Source organism: Xiphophorus couchianus, chromosome 13 (genome assembly GCF_001444195.1).
Source record: "Xiphophorus couchianus chromosome 13, X_couchianus-1.0, whole genome shotgun sequence".
Lineage (NCBI taxonomy): Eukaryota > Metazoa > Chordata > Actinopteri > Cyprinodontiformes > Poeciliidae > Xiphophorus > Xiphophorus couchianus.
In genome coordinates this window covers 12,948,641-12,966,354 of record NC_040240.1, presented here as the reverse complement: position 1 = coordinate 12,966,354, position 17,714 = coordinate 12,948,641, and the positions used below count along the sequence as shown (strand labels likewise).

General features: G+C 39.4%; 1 protein-coding gene across 3 annotated transcripts in view; it reads right to left on the bottom strand.

The window, feature by feature from the left end:
• atxn1a (ataxin 1a) overlaps positions 1-15,999 on the bottom strand; it is a 112,155-nt gene extending 96,156 nt beyond the window's left edge. For all 3 annotated transcript variants that reach the window (XM_028037027.1, XM_028037026.1, XM_028037025.1), the window contains exon 1: positions 15,709-15,999. The gene's annotated coding sequence lies outside the window, so the exon portion shown is untranslated. The remainder of the gene's footprint in view (positions 1-15,708) is intronic.
• Between the last annotated feature and the right edge of the window lie 1,715 nt (positions 16,000-17,714).

Genomic DNA, 17,714 nt, shown 5'->3' with positions numbered 1-17,714 from the left:
GGTGGCCCCACTTCCATTCAAGTCACCTAGGCCGCTGTTGCCTAACAATCGTGAACAAGCTATGAATCGCCTCTCTTCACTTCAGCGCACATTAGAGCGTAAGCCAAAAATGAGAGACCAGTTTTTTGCCTTTATGCAAAAGATATTCGACAACAATCACGCAGAGCCAGCATCCCCACTACCAAAAGGAAAAGAGTGCTGGTACTTGCCGATGTTTGGAGTCTATCATCCGAGGAAACCTGACCAAATCAGGGTTGTCTTTGACTCGAGTGCTCAATACAATGGCATCTCCCTAAACAATGTGCTGCTCAGCGGACCAGACTTGAATAACAGTCTATTGGGAGTTCTCATTCGTTTCAGAAGAGAACGAGTAGCAGTCATGGCCGACATAGAACAGATGTTTCATTGTTTTGTCGTAAAAGAAGATCACCGAGACTATTTGCGCTTCCTTTGGTATCGAGATAATGACTCCAGTAAGGACATCATCGAGTACAGGATGAGGGTTCATGTATTTGGAAACAGCCCTTCTCCAGCTGTGGCAACATATTGTCTCAGGAGAGCTGCAATAAAGGGAGAGCAACAGTACGGGCCAGAAACCAAACGCTTCGTAGAGCGGGAGTTCTACGTTGACGACGGCCTTGTTTCCACATCAACAGAAGAAGAGGCAATTTCTCTGTTACAGAAAGCCCAAGCATCTCTTTCAGAGTCAAACTTAAGACTTCACAAGATCACAACCAACAGCATCCAAGTCTTAAGAGCCTTTCCAACTGAAGATCATGCTAAGGGCATTAAAGACCTCTGCTTGGATACAGACGTAGTACCCACACAGCGAAGCCTTGGATTGAGTTGGGATGTCAAAAGGGATGTATTCACCTTCCAAGTATCTATCAGTGACCAACCATTTACCAGACGTGGTGTCCTTTCCACCATAAATAGTCTCTTCGATCCTCTTGGCTTTGTTGCTCCTATAAGCATTCAAGGCAAGTCGTTGCTGAGGGACTTCACCATGGATGGAACGGAATGGGACAGCCCACTCCCTCAAGACAAAGCTGAGGTTTGGGAGACATGGAGGGATTCGCTACAGCAATTGCAACATCTTCACATTCCTCGAGCTTATACTACTTCTTGCTCAAATGCCAATCGGAAAGAGCTATGTGTGTTTTCAGACGCTTCGACCAAAGCAATCGGTGCCGTAGTGTACTTGAAGACTACAGACGAAAACGGCCAGATAGATGTGGGTTTTGTCTTTGGAAAAGCTAAACTTGCACCTCCAACTGAACCAACCATACCCAGGTTAGAACTCTGTGCAGCAGTTCTAGCTGTGGAAATGGCCGAACTAATTGTTCAAGAGATCGACATTCAAGTCGATGCTGTTACCTTCTACTGCGACAGTAAAGTGGTGCTGGGTTATATTCATAATCAGTCAAAACGCTTTTATGTGTATGTCCACAACAGGATACAGAGAATCCGCCAGTCTACAGAACCAAACCAATGGAAGTATGTGCCTACGGAGCATAATCCAGCTGACCATGCTTCTAGGTCAGTCCAAGCCTCAAAGATCACTAAGATCAGCTGGCTCACAGGTCCAGCATTCTTACGCAAATCACAGACGACCATTGAACAGCAAGAGACCTTTGAGCTCATCAATCCAGATTCTGATGTGGAAATTCGACCACAAGTAACAAGCTGTGTCACAAGTCAAAAGATCAACCAACTGGATCCTCAGAGGTTTGCAAAATTCTCTTCTTGGAAGTCTTTACAAAGAGCAGTTGCAACACTCATTCATGTTAAGGATTCCTTCAAGAAGGAAAGAAAGACAACAGAATGTAGTGGTTGGCATTGGTGTCCAAAACCTTTTACCACCGATGAGTTGTTGAAAGCTACAACAGCAATTATTCTTGCTGTGCAGCGAGTCTCCTTCTCTGAAGAGCTGGATATTCTCTCGAAGGGAGATGAATTTCTCAAAGGAAGCCCACTGACTAAGCTAAATCCGACTGTTGATTCCGAAGGCCTGCTAAGGATTGGAGGAAGGCTTAAACTTTCTGATTTAAGCGACAGAGAAAAGCATCCAGTCATTCTTTTAGGAAAACACCATGTGTCCATGTTGCTCATCAGACACTATCATGAGCAGGTTGAGCATCAAGGTCGGACATTCACTGAAGGCGCCATTCGAGCTGCTGGCATATGGTTAGTTGGTGGCAAGCGTTGTATAAGTGCTGTTCTTCATGCATGTGTCATCTGCCGAAAGCTGCGTAAAAACAGAGAGAAGCAGAAGATGTCAGATCTCCCGCAAGAACGACTGAGCACTTCACCACCTTTTACCTACACTGGTCTGGACGTTTTTGGTCCTTGGAGTGTGACAGCTAGGCGCACAAGAGGAGGCATGGCTCAGAGCAAGCGCTGGGCTGTATTGTTCACTTGCATGAGCACACGTGCAGTTCACATTGAAGTCATTGACTCCTTAGACACTTCTTCATTCATCAACGCTTTAAGAAGGTTCTTTGCAATCCGTGGTCCTTCCAAGCAGCTACACTCAGACTGTGGGACCAATTTCATTGGTGCTTGCAGAGAGCTGGATTTCCACAAAGTGGTGACGGAATCAGAAGTCCAGAGGTATGCAAACAATCAAGGATGTACGTGGCGTTTCAATCCACCTCACTCTTCACACATGGGGGGTGTGTGGGAACGCATGATTGGAATCGCAAGGAGAATCTTAGATTCTATGTTGATGCGTACTCCCTCCTCCAGCTTGTCTCATGAAGTCCTGTGCACCCTTATGGCAGAGGTGACAGCCATCATCAACTCAAGACCTCTAGTTTCTGTCTCGTCAGATCCAGATGTTCCACAGATACTTACCCCAACAATGCTTCTCACTCAGAAGCAGAGTGTTTTACCCCCTCCAGGGGTGTTCACTGAAAAGGATCTGTATAAGCAACAGTGGCGTCAAGTTCAAAGATTGGCCGACAAATTCTGGCATCGTTGGAGACACGAATACCTTCACACCCTACAACTCCGCAGCAAATGGCAAGAGTCAAGTCCCAATGTTAAAAAGGGTGCCGTTGTTTTGCTGAGGGATGATCGTACATGTCGCAATGATTGGCCCATGGCTCTCGTGACTGACACTTTCCCAGGCAACGATGGCAAGGTCCGCAGGATTGAGGTCAAGGTCATCAAGGATGGAATCGCCAAAAAGTTTCTCAGGCCTATTACAGAAGTTGTTATGCTTTTCAAGAATGAAGATTAACAGGTCTATATGTTTTAAGTATTGTTATGTGGCATCTTGGCAGATACCAGGCAGGGAGTGTTCTGCTCTTTAATTTGTTGTGAAGTAGGTTCTGAGTTTTGGTTTTTGTGTTGGAGTAGTAAGGCTTTTATTTTGAAGGTCAAGGTGGGTCTGGGACAGGAAGTCAGCTATTTTGTTGGGATTGTTTTGCTCAGTCACACATGAGGAGGTGAATCTATCACAATCCGCCCTTTGTTTATGCCATCGACATCACCGTCTGTAAGTTTTCATTTAGTATTTAAGAGTAGATTTTATTTAATGCCTTATTAGTCAGGAGTGTGTTCTTTGTTGTGACTTTTTTGTGCTCATAATAAATGCAGCTATTTTATTTATGTTACAGTTTACTCCATGTCATACGAGTACTTGGGTCACCAAAATAAAGTGGGAGTCAAGAACCTGCATCCGGACTCAAGTGTTCATTTCATTGGAGTTGAGCTTACTGCTAAATTGTGTTGGCAAACACACAAGGAGAGCAGAATAATTCGTTTTGTAAGCAAGGGGAAGTAGTAACCTGCTTTCAGTCAGCTGATCAGCAGCATGAAGCAACAGGTTGATACTATCTATGCTATTTCTGTAGTCTCACATTTAAAAAAATTTTTTAAACTGAATTTATGGTATGACAGATATTTCAGCTGTTTTGGAACAGAAACTATTACCAGAAACTAAACCACAGTCGCAGCGTTTGCGAGACAGAATGAATAACCACTTTCAGTTTCCTTCAAAGCTTCCTGACACAAAACTCCCCAGATGAAACTCTTAAGCCAAACTACTAAGATTGAATGCATATAATATTTTACAACACTGGGTTGCATTAGCAAAGTTTCATTTCATCAAAATGGAAAAATGAAAGTGTGACAAATAGACTGCTCCAGCTAGACATGTCAGTTTTAAAGCACAGTAATATGGCACCAGCTTGTTTTTAGTTAGTATGACAGCAGTAACTTTACAAAGATTATTTTTATTTCTTAATCTTTGTAAAGCGCAAATGATGCTTTAGAAAAATAATAAAAAGCACAGAAAAAAGTTAAACAGGTAATACCGGAGGTCAAGTCTAGTCAGCATGCCTGCAAGGCCATTAATCATTTCTAAAAATCATGAAAAATCACATCATGACATAACATTTAAAAGGGAAAATAACTTGTACAACATTTTCTCTACACGCAATTCAACTACTTTTCTTGTTTATGACAGTTTCTTAAATGAATGCAAGAGAGAAACAATTAAGATTCACATCAACCATTTCCTACTAGACTTGCAAACCAAAGGAGATGCCTTTTACGTATATGGATGTGCATGTTTGTGGCATTCCTGCTACTGTTTCCTTTTTAGTTTCCTTATCAGAATAGTGGAACCTCTTAGTGCCTCAAGATAAAATTCCTGTTTCCCTCTGTGATGATATTCCAAACCCAGGTAGAAAATACTTAGCATGGCTGATAGAGATCTGACATCTGGGAAGTCAGAAACTTTGCATAAGGGCAATTAAGGTTAGGGAATGTAGAAAAAGCAGAGCTATTTTGATATGCAGAGGATGCCCAGCAATTTCCTAATAGGTCAACTTTCTTCTCCCACCGCAGGTATTTCCCCTGGGCAAGTCCCTGCAGGCAGATGTTTACATTGGCTAAAGAGCTGCACCAAACATTTCTGGATAATGATGATGGAAACTTTTGCTACATATTTGTTTCCATTTGTCATGTTTGAATATGAACACATCTCATGACTTTCTATTGTGCCAAATGCAAAATATCTATCAAAAGATGCACGTTTGAAAGTGCAAAACTACTTTTAATTTCTTTTAAAAATAAAAAAATTCCAAAATGAGGAACATATACGAATTAAATTATTTTAAGGTATGTGATAACAGAGGTTTCCAGTCACAGAAAGCCACAAAGAGCCTCCTAACATGAATCTCATCTATTTTAGCTGTAACCCCTTGATGGTAAAGCCCCAGGACTGGCATGCTATGAACTAATTTTTGCAGATATAAAAGTTGGCAAAAATTAAACTAAAACTAAATCTACATTCATTGTCAGATTACGCTTGAAAATACCAAGCATTCAAATTCAAATAGGGTCTCTGGAAAGATACAGAATACTGGTATTGGAAGCAGTATGTGTCACACACATAAGAAACATTTTGGTTCCCAGTGACAGGCTGTTGGAGTTATAAAACCCATTTTGGTTCAAGACAATTACGTTCTGTAAAGAAATACAGTCCAACAAGTCTCTAACAATGTAATAACAATACATTTTCCTTTAAATCTTAGGCTGGGAATGAATATCCTCATTTACTAGTTTTTAAATTTAGATCTGTTTGATCACAGCTCTCTGACTTTCCCAGCTAAATCCTGATGCTTAAATGCTGTGGGTTCACTGCATATTCAGCAGAAAGTCCAGACAGACAGAAATGTCTCCTGAAAGCTTGACAGTTAACTTTCTACTACAACAAAGCATCCAGCCAAATGAGGCTGATCTACAGCCGTCTGGTCAGCCATCCAGTAAGGATTCTGAATGGGCCAAGCCACAAGTATAGGCCAAACAGAAATCCATACAGAGACAGAATGACTGACTGAAAATCCTCAGCAATCCAGCCTTGCATCCTTCTCCTTGTCCTGTTCAGACCACACCACAGGTATGTCGGAGAAAGAATATCTCAACCTTGGAGACGCTGGCCTGAATAATGTTTGTTCTGGTTGCATTTACTTGCCCGAACCCGTCTCCATGTGCTGAACTATTTACCCTGACTATAGTGGATCTTTTTTATTACATTCCTTTGAATTGCAAGTAAAAGAGTAGGTCCCTAAATAGATTGGAGTCTGTAGCACAAAATAAATGCCACATCAGAAGGATCAATGAAATAAGATCTGGAAGGCAGCTACCCTGGTTAAGCCACCATGTGCTGCGTATTGAAATCAACATCCTAAGGAGTAAACAGTAGTAATGGAAAGGAATGTTTAGCCAAGAACAACACTGGTGAAGGGTGGGTTTTTGGTATTCCAGGGATTGTTTCTATCACTGGCCATTTTCCTGTTTTTGAATTCCTCTCCTTCAATGCATATCCTTCTGGCTCAGACATAAGTCATTGTTGATGCCCACACACCCACTTTGAAGCTGAGGCCCTGAGGGCTTTACTAGCTTCCAACAAGTGGATTCAAAGCACAATAAAAAACAAACAGTTATTTTTAATGTAAAGTCTTACACAGTTTCCAAAGTCGCATAGTTTTATCAGCTAGTTTGGCATGGTTTATTGTGACCATTTTCTCTATATCAGTGGTTCCTCAATACCCCTGTCCTGCATGTTTTACGTGTCTCCTTCCTTCTAAAATCCTGAATTAAATGAATGGGTAATGAACAGGCTTCTGTAGCATTTGGTGGCTGCAAAAGAGGTCATGCAATAAACTAAATCAGATGTGCTGGAACTGAAACACATCTAAAACATGCAGGGTAGGAATACTTGGGGACCAGGTTTGGGAATACAGCCACCACCGTCATTGTATAAATCACTGAAAATCAAAGATCAACTTTATCCGCCATTCAACTCTTTCACAGACAACACAAATCAGACATGACTTGAGAGGTAAGGCGTAGAGAAGGTCACTGTCACTGTTGAGGCATTATATTCCCTGGACTTCAGCCAAGTTCAGCTTCTAAGAGTGACTTGCCAGGCATATAGACAACTGCATATCAAGTGAGCCAGACAAGCAGCCATTACAAAGCCAAAGGCTACACTTGGCTGAGCAACGTCCAGACTTCTCTTTTTCACATGGTTATTGAGCCATGAAGCAGTTTATCGACCCAACAGTATAACACCAGTGTGCAGGTTGATGATGCTGGGACAGTCACAGAATACATGCCCATTTCATAAGTATTTATATAATTTAAGCCCATGAAATGGGTAACAAAGCACAATCCTTTCATGCAGTGTAATGTACACACACTAATCAACAAATACTCCAAAGTGAGGAGATACAAGAGTGATATATAAGCTGCAAACATTGATTTTTCTTTTCTACCATGTTCATAGAAATGCCATCTTGTGCAGTTGTTAAATTCTTATATTAAAGTACCTTTTGCTACATTTTATCAAAATTCAGGACGGTACACTAAGCAATATAAAAACATGATAAAACACAGCAGAATGTTCTTTAACAAAATACAAAAAGCTCTCATTGATCCCCTTTAAAGGCAGCACACAGCGTGAGTGTGTCCCTTCTCTTGTGTGCAAGCATGTGTACTCAGTGCCTTCATGAATAGGGGAGGATGAAAGGAAAAGCTGAAAAGGTCTGAGCACACCGCGTGGTTCAACGAGACAGCTCAATCTCTTGATCTGCCTCCATCCCCACCCACTGCTCTGCACATTTTTACCAACATTTTTCTCACATACTCTTTTTTAATCATACAAGTAAATGTTTCTCTCTCTTACTCCCCACATGAGCTGTTTTTCAGTATTTTGAATATTCTTTTTTTTTTACTCCTCTCCCTCTGCCTTATACTTCCCAACACATTTGTTACATCACTCTGTTTCCATTCAACACCAGTCTCTTCCTTCCTCTTACTTCAACTAGGGATAGAGCTGTGACAGCATTCAGGTGTGGATGCAGAAGCAGGAGTGACACATTCTCAGTACTATCAAACATGACATTTATGTGTCATAGTGTGACAGGATAGAAAACAACGGCACAAACTAAAGCTGGGAATTGTGCCAAAACACACCTCTTCATATGTTTGACTTACGTTAAATACATGACAATACATGACTAACTTTAAAAAAAAATAAAATTGAAAATTAGTCATTTTCATACCACAAAAAGCTATGCTTCCAAAATTAGAAATACAATATCTCAGAGTAAAGCAGATAACCTGAATGTATTTCTTAAGCATTAAACTACTGCAATTAGTTATCGTCAAATAGCCCGCAACATTCAGTCTTATGTAAAAGATTGCATCACTCTTTATATCCAACAGAGCACTTCACCAGCACTTTGGTGGACCAGAGTTCGCTTTTTTGGTCTGCATTAGAGTCCAATTGCACATCATACGCTCCCAAACAAACCGGACTTTCTAGACAAACAGACTAGAGTTTGACTAAAGAGGACTATCCTAGGACTGCAGGATTACTGGTGGTTCCTGGAATTTCTAGAAATAGACTGGGAGGACAGTAATTCAGCTCTCAAGCTCCTCTCTGGTGGAACCCAGTTTTGCTTGTGAGGTAGACACCCTGTCTACTTCAAAGTTCACACTTAAAACTTTCATTTTTGATAAAGCTTATGATTAGACTGGCTTAATCTTACCCTCTTTAGTTATACATCAAATGTGGTACTTTCATGCAATTACCTTGAGATACAACAATACCTATTTACAATTTAAGAAAAGGAACACGTATGAAATAAAAAATAAGAAAAAATATTACCGTAGATGTTTTACTTGTGTAATAGTAGAATGGCAGAAAATGATACTATTAGAAAAGAACATTTAAATCTAGAAAATTAAATCTTTTAAATTCAGAAGTTTGAAATCTTGTTAGAGTTTTTTTTTTTGATGTAGTTTATTCAGGCTCCACGAGTGTTAAAGTTTAAAAAAAAAATAAAAAGATGGCTAAATGGAATAAAACTGTATTTATTTTACCCTTTTGGGCCTCTGTCTGTCATGGATAATGCTGGGTTGGTTAAAGTTGGCAGGATTTTGAGAATCATAGATGTAATCTAAGGATGCAGACTTACATTCAGTAAATTAAAACATGCGGTTTGATGAGGCTCGTTTGTCAGATAAAAATTATATTTTGGAAATAACCTTCAGCAGGTTTTAAGCATGCATTTTACAAAGGCCACATTTCTGTAGTACAGATGTTTGTTTTCATTGGTCTGACGTAATGTTGAAATCAATGTCGTGTCTTTAACTGTAAGCAGAAAATCATCATGATCAACAGAAACAGAGATCTGAAAATGCAATCTGCGTTTTTCACTTAGTGAATTTAGTTACTAAATTATATTATCATATTCTAATTTATTGAATTTAACTTATTCTTCAGAGTAACGGTTTAGAACTAAGGACCTCACATTGGTCAAAGAATTCGGATCACTATATCTCTGTAAATCTATAAATGATTATCTGCATCTAACTGTACCATACATGAATCTGGATTGAATTGGACTGTATGTAAGTGGAGTAGAATTTGAATATAAGAGTGGACTGGAATTTACTGGGTTAATCTGGACTTAATGTGGACAAAATTGGAATCTAACTGGATACAAATTGGACATGTGTGCCTTGAGAAGACATCTGTTGTAAATTGGCACTATATAAATAAATTGATGTCAATTCGTTAGCACCTATGTGCACAGTGCCTCTTAAGACTCTTAATAAATGTCAAGATGAAGAATTGTTCCCACTCCTTCCTCTACATTCAGCCACTGACACCTGTTGTTTCGCTGCCCTGGTCAATCTGTGAGGCCCTCCCACCCATCATTCGTCCTCCCTGTACTTGCACATGAAGAGCCATTTCTGTCACTCGCTCATTCAGTTGTGAAATCTCCACCCAATCATTACCTGGAAATCTCACTCACGTACACAGAAACACACAATTTCCCCCTCATTTGGCAAGATCTACAAGACGTACTGCTCGTGTGTGTTTGTCTGTGGTACTCCATGTACACAGGGCTCTGACAAATGAGCCAAGCTCGGTTAAATGGCTTGTGATTAGGACACATTGGCTTCTAATTGCCTCTCATTACCATTTGAAAGTGAGTGGCGGCTGGAATCAAAGGCTAGGGTGGATGGCGTGCGTGCGTGTGTGTGGGTGGCACAGCACGCCTGGATCACAGTGGTATGATCACACAATAGAAAAGTTCAGTTGGATCTTTTACGTCTTGTTCACCTGAAGAAGCGAACCTCAGAAATAAGCATTTTGTTGCTCAATAGAGCAAAAACAAAATCTATAAATTTCAACTGCTGCCCAACAAAAACAACACCTGTCAGATGCTAAAGTACCTTTTTGGAAATACAGCATGTCTATCTCTGGCCCAGTTCACAGCTGATGATGCAAAAGATTTTATTCATCTGTGAAAATGTTGCTCAAAATAATATTTAAAAAATGATTAATCTAAACCAATTGCATGTGCTGACATGGCTCTCAAGAACTCTGGTAGTGGGGTGTACAAAAAGAAAAATCATTCAGAGGGCCACAAATTGTTCCCAGGACACACTTTGGACATCCCTGGTAAACATCCTACTGCTGGCTATTTTTCTCTTAGCTATAGTTCTAACAACCTGGCCTGTGAAAGCATAGCCACCACAAAATCAATAACCTCATAAACTTGCAGACTTCCATCCATGCTGTCAACCCCAGCTTGACAGATGGATTTTACTTTTGTCAAACTTCTGCAGGATAGCAGACCTAAAACTAATTCACCTAAACCTCGCTATTTGTTGCCTCCAACACTCTACCTTACATATGTCAAGGTTATTCAAAAATATGTTTCAGTGAGTACAATAATCTCATAAACCCTGCTTGTTGTATACATGGCAGCATCCCAGTCTCCTTTGTATCATTTGCAACTTCCTCTTTGTCCTCAATCTTTGGAAAAAAAAAAACCATGTTTGTTTGTTCATTTTCCAGAAGTTCTCCACAATCTTACAGCTACGTCGCTCTGTAGTCTGTTTCCACCATTAGGACACAATCTCAGGAGGATGCAGAAGCCATCTGCAGTGAGAACTATGCTGTTTTGTTGCTTTGATCTGCTTTGCAAATGACAGAATATACAATGCAGAAAGATTTTCTATTTGGCAAAGCAGAACTATGTGTAGCCTATGTGTTAAGTAAATAAAAATGTTGACTTTATAGCTGTTACATGTGTTTTTCACAAGCACTTTCTGTGTTCTTAGCTTTTTTCATAATCCATCTAATACTTAATAGAAGAATCAGTTGTTGAAGTAAAAATAGCGTGTCATTTCTGATAACTATTTTAGCTTTGAAGCCCTGCATGCTATTGACCAATCCCTCAACCTGTGAACCAGAGAATCAAAACCAAGACAAAACCAAGTCTCACAACTGAGCTCATTTTTAGTATTAAAGATATTTGATCAAAGATAAATATAAAAACATATCAGATGACCGACCTCCAAATGTTTTCAGTTCCACATCTTATGATTATCTAAATCAGTTTTTTATTGCTGCTGTTGTTGTTATTGTCATTCCTCATTGTATGTGCACCTCTGTATTACACACAACGTGTCAACAAGAATTTAAGTCATAAGGCTTTTCATCTTTATCAAAAAAGATTAGCTTTTGGAAATCATATTGTTAGACAAAGATCTCTGGTCAGAACATTGCCATCATAACAGGCACATTATGCCAAATTAACCCGTTTAATCCCAAATTTTTTCCTGCAAAGTAAGAGCATGCATTTCAATCCTTGGACCTCCCTCACACATGATATTTATGAATTATTACATTTTATGTTGGTTATGTTAGTGAAAATGTAGGTTTTATGCTCGGCAACAATTGTTGTGGGGGGAAACTTCATAGTCTAAATTACACAAATCTAGCCTATTTATACACATAAAAAAATAAGAAAAATCATGACATGCATAACTTATTATAACAAAGAATGGTTATAAGTGTGCTCAGAAATATTTTAGAAACATAAAAATTGAATGCCACATCCTGCAGATGTCATTGTCTCAATGTGCCATGTGACCTTTGATCTCACTGGATTATTTAATCAATTAGGCAAAATCAGGTGAAAATGTTAGTATGAACAAATCTGCATCTGAGAGGCCATTGCCCCTGTTCCACCAGACCAAGAACAAGACCGTTGCCTTGTCCTGAACTAGTTTCAGGCGTGGCGCCATCTTGTAGAGGTCATTCAGTGCATAGGCCACACTTTGTGGAAAAGGTCGGCTTTTGGGGGGTGGGGAGGGGTTCAACTGTGGGAATGACAGTGATGTAGGAGACATCATTCTGAGGTTGCCTTTAGGCCTAGAAAATCTAAAACATCTTAGAGTTTAAGCTGTGTGAGAACAGCAAGACGTATAGAATAAACAGCAAAGCTATGGACACATAGCACAGTGCTGTCTATGTATTATGCTAGCGGCAACAATTGTTGCCACACTTACATTCACTCTTCTTATGATTAAAAGATGAATGAATGGATACAATTTTCTTTATATATCAGTAGAAGATACTTGAAAGAACATATGTACAAAATATTTTATTTATATTTTTTTATTAAAGTATTTACTGACTTTCTCTTGTACACGTTTGTGACACACATTTACTTCCAGCGTTACAGGCAGGAAGTAAAGAGGTCTAGTCATGTGACCTATCATACTAGATACATGAAATTGATATTTCTTAGAGTACACACTCTATTATTTGATTTAAAAACTAAAATTAGCTGCTAAAAGTCAAAACAATTCTTTTACAGCTTCCAGAAGTTAGGAAAAATGTCTGGCAACAATTGTTGCCGGTGGGATTAAATGGGTTTTAAGCACATAAAATTAATAACAGATACACATAATGTTCATAGTTTAAACATCTTAAAAATCAGCTTAAAGCACAGACCTGAAGAATATAAGCAATAAATCCTTCTTTTCGAATGCTCCTAAATGTGGAACTCTATATGAATATTTTGATAACAGAACTAGAGAAGCCACAAATATAACAATAAAAGCAACACAACAACAAATGGAGGATATTTCAAGTGAGCAAAGCAGAATGTGAATGGCCCTCCACTGCACTTCAAAGATGTCTGTTTCCTTTTACACAGCATTGTGAGCGAGAGAATAAGACAGCACCAGGAACAAACTAGAGACCATATCTAATCTATGTGACAGAGGCCATAACGTTATAAATAATAAGGTGCGTTTTATTGACAGAAATTATGCTGTTACACAATTGGACTGCATTTTTATGCTTTAAAGTCCAAAACAAGTCTGTACAAAACTGCACATGCTTCATGAGGTTTGGTTTCACATTGCAGTAGGACAACAAAACATAAGATTTGAATGAGCCACTTGCCACGACGTGCTGTTGTTACCTAGAGCAGCACAGCTCTAGTTCAATCTATAAATTCATGTGCATAGTTAAGTAAGCTTCTACTTAAATACACATTTCATCACTTCATGTTTTGAAAAATTACATCTTATAACCATCTCAAAACTAAAATTATGGAGAATTTTCACAATCCTTCACATTACATTTCCAGTTTCTGTCTTGTTGTTAATCCTTGTACTTAGAAAGGGTCTTAACATGTTTTTTTTTATCTTTGTGTTTGATTAGTTTTAATTGTAAAAGGCTGCTTGTAAATTTTAATTAAAGCTTTGTTGTTCATGTGCTACCATGTTTCTGACTAACAGCTAAGACTGCATTAATAGCAATTAAATTGGAGGGGGAAAAAAGCTGTTATTGCTCTGTATATGTATACAGAGATGAGTTATCTATAGCTAGGGGTTTTTTTCCACACAAAAAAAATTAAAGACTAAAATTTAAACCAAAAGACACCTCACATTTTTGAGACATCATTAGCAACCATATTTTGAAAAAAAAAAAATCAAAAATAGTCAACACGGTTTCTAAAATAAATTTACAAGAATTCAAACAAATGTTTGCAAAGTTTATTAGCTAATAATTAGTTTAGCAGCTACTTCAAAGTTCTTTAAAATTTATTTTCGCAGGTAATTCTCAGATAGATTTTAGAATGTTTTTAATTTGTCGTGACATCTTATATGATCAAATTTGACAAAACAAAATATTGCAATCCATTAGGTTACAAAGCATAATAAGGAGTTGGTGTCAAGTTTACAAGAAGTGAATACAAATGTCCTAAAAACTTCTTTCTGGGGCGTAGCATGGTGTGGGAGGAGAGCTGCCCCATATACAGAGGCTATAGTGCTTCATGCAGCTGTTCTGGGTTCGATTCCTGACCTCAAGACCTTTGCTGTGTTACCTCCCACAACACCCTTCTCTCTGCCATTTCCTTTGAATTACTGTTGGAAAAAAGCCACCACTACCACAAATATACCCAAAATAATTCTGACAATTACTTGAATATCAAAGGTAGTAGTGAACATTATTAACACACACTGTTCTCGCATGCTGAAATCTCTAGCGGAGAGAGATAAAAAATAAAAAAAAACCTTGAAAAAATTAGAAAATGAGTAAAATATTGATAGTAGGAGGATGTAATAACATTAATGGACAAATAAAAAAATAGAAGTTACAATCACTTAAGTGCACGTTGTTGAACATTCAAGGACATATTTCACTTCAAAGTTAAGTTCAGAGAGTTTACTAAATAATGTCATAACTGTGAGTATGACTTTTTTTAATTAAATATGTGCACATTAAAGCCCTCTGCAGGATATCTCACTGAGAATATGAGAAAAATGTTCACAATGCACTAGTTAAAGTGTTTATTGCACAGGCGCCCATAAAAGACAGGGGACACCTTAAAGTGCATGCTTTACATCTGCAGCACTCCCTTAATGTACATGCACTTTTTCCTCATTTGGATGGCATATTAAATTCATATTGTGAGTTTAAGCATAGCCCTACCCTGCTCTGAGGTGTAAACAGTGTAAAAATAGCCTGCTATCACAGGCTTCCCTACAGTCCCGTTATATAATGGTCCAAGCTCGGATGAATGACATCACGGGTAGTCCTGCAATCACAAACCGTATGTCCTTTACACCCAGCTGGTAATGTAAAACACCGTGTAGTAACATATTACACATGCAGCCGTAAACGTGTGCAAATTGCAAGCGGAAATACACATTTCATAGCTGTAAAGTGTTTCGGAACAAACAAAAGTGAGCATTTTAACTTGACTTTAGCGAGTAGTTCTAGTTCGTGTTCAGGGGAAACACTTCCGCGATGGTGAAACGTTGTTAAAAAAAAAAAAATCTCCTGCCTTTGACATTCCCTGTCAACAAATTAAGAGTATTGAAACAAGCGTTCGCAACAACATCCAGCAGAGTCTGGCGGTGTTTACCGCTGAGAAAGCAGCGTAAAGAGAACATGTTCGAGCCGAGGTCGAGTGGCGCAGTTAGTGGGAAGCGCAGCGGCTGGCAGAGATCAACTCGACCGGCGAACGCGCTCCTCGCTCGGTCACTACCCAGGCAAACCTCCGCTCCCTCTTTCGTCCACTAAAAAAAAACTCACTTTGCAACAAAGCAGCGATGTGACAAGTGTACCCACCCATGCCCCTCGTTCCCCCGGACTGTTTGGTGACTGTTAAAATAAGTCAGAGCGCGAAGTGAACATTTCCCAAACGCATTGAAGTAAAGAGAGAAGGGTAGAGAGCGCTTCAGCGCCACCCTTACCCAGTTCTTCCAGCCATTTTTATGTCCAAACAGAGCTTCAAAAGAGAGAAAGCGAGCAGTGACAGTTTGGAAAAAGCGGCTCGGAGTGAGTAGTTTTGTGCGACTTACTGTGGGGTGTAACGGGCTGCTGAGTTTGTGTGTCTTCTTGTTGCCAGGGCTCCCCTGCTCTGCTCCGCTCCGCTCCGGCGCTGACGGTGGAAAGCGTCTCCCCTCCTAATGATGTCTGCGGCGCACAGCTAATACCTCTCTGCCCCCACCTCCAGGGAGAAAGAGAGAGGGAGAGATTCACCAATGGAGCAGTTTGCGAGCTACTCATGCAAAAATATGACACATCCAGGGCTCGGAGCAGGTCAAACAGACGCGGAATTACAGGAGAAGTTCACTGACAGCACTGATAAGGCGTGGGGATGTCAAAGCACATACGTCATTAGAAATAGTTCAATTGTGCTTGCATATTAAACTCAGGCTTGGCTGCATTCTTTATTGCAAATGTAACAGTTTAGCCTCACTATGAAGAGCTTGGCCTCTACTTAAACCCTTTTATTGTCATTTTTGAAGGTCATAAAGTCATAAGGTCATGGCTGGTGATCGAGGCTCAAGGATTAAGAGAAAACATGCTCTGCTTGAAGGCAATGAGTGACAGTCAGCTGACAGCAACCTGGAGGACATCTCAGCTGTGGACATTCCTTACATTTTCAAAGACACGAACAAAAGATGGCCGCAACAGAAAGGGTTAGTAACTAAAATGTTATAAGTCTGACTTTAGACGTGCTGTGCTGAAGTGCATAAAACCTACTGATCAGAGATTTTGTGGCCAATTTCATATCATAGCTTTTATGCATGGTGGGTTTTTATTTTCTCTCCTTAAAAACTATATATAAAAACAAGAAAATATACTTTTTTCTGCTCTCTGGATGGATCAAAACAATATTTTTTTTTTATTGTAAGATGTTACAGAGCTGCCTTGCACTCCAAGAAAAGAATTACACAATATCTCATTTATGAAAAAAAATATTAAAGCTTACTAACCTTGTACTTTTTCCACACACTTGAAAATGAATCTTTTCCTCCAAGGTACACTCAAAATAATCAAATCTGTCCAACATCCCTATTTGCTGTTATCACTCATTTGTACAGACCAAAAAAAAAAAAAAGAAAGTAAGGACATTTGTCAAACAGCTCTTTCTGCTAATGAAGTTTTCAAAAACAAGACATATTGGCAATAACTTTTAATTTATTTTACAAACAGGAGGATCAGCTTAGCACCTCCTCCTCATGCTGTTTGCCAAGATTGGTCAAACACTGCTGTGGGATGACATCATATTCCTCATTTGCTCTAAGTGTGCCGGTTGTTTCAGTCACTCTAATACAAACGGTACCAGAGTGGTCACAAGTGTTCCTTGAGATTGTGGTCAGAACTGCAGGCAGGTCAGACCTCAAAAAGAAAAAATCTAAATGAGTAAACCCAAATCGGTGCATCTTCAATACTTTCCTGTTAAAATCATTTAAGTCAGCCTCTTAACCCATTACCTATTTCACTTCTCATCTATTTTGAGAGCCTTTCACTACTTTGACCTCTGTGACTCCTTCCAGATTTCCAGTGTGACAGCACTGCCTTTCCCTCTACAGCGGAGTGCAACCTGACACCGCTCACTATGAACCGCAGGGTGCACGAGGCTGCAGTGTGAAGGATAATCAGGGATGTATCCCGCTCCCTGCCAGTCACTCAATAAGTGGACTATTGTCCTACTGTCCATTGTACCCTCGTCACATGTGTGACAAACAAAGAACTAGAGAGGTAGGCTGCCCTGTGAGCCAGAGGTTTAGTATTACGCTGATGCGCCGCATGCATAGAAATGAAGACACATAGTTGGATGGACTCATATTTGAATAACAAGATTTCACATTGCATTTCATAACAATTGTTATATTTTAACACCAAATAAAACTGACTTACTGTTGTGGATCATACAGACCTGATTACTGTATTATCTGGAGCAGCTGTTTATGTATACACTATTGAATATAAAATGTTGGTTTAACTTATTAAAGGTTGCCATTAGGGAAACTTTGTGCCTTGGTAAAGTTCCCTATCCCTACAGTACAATGGGTAT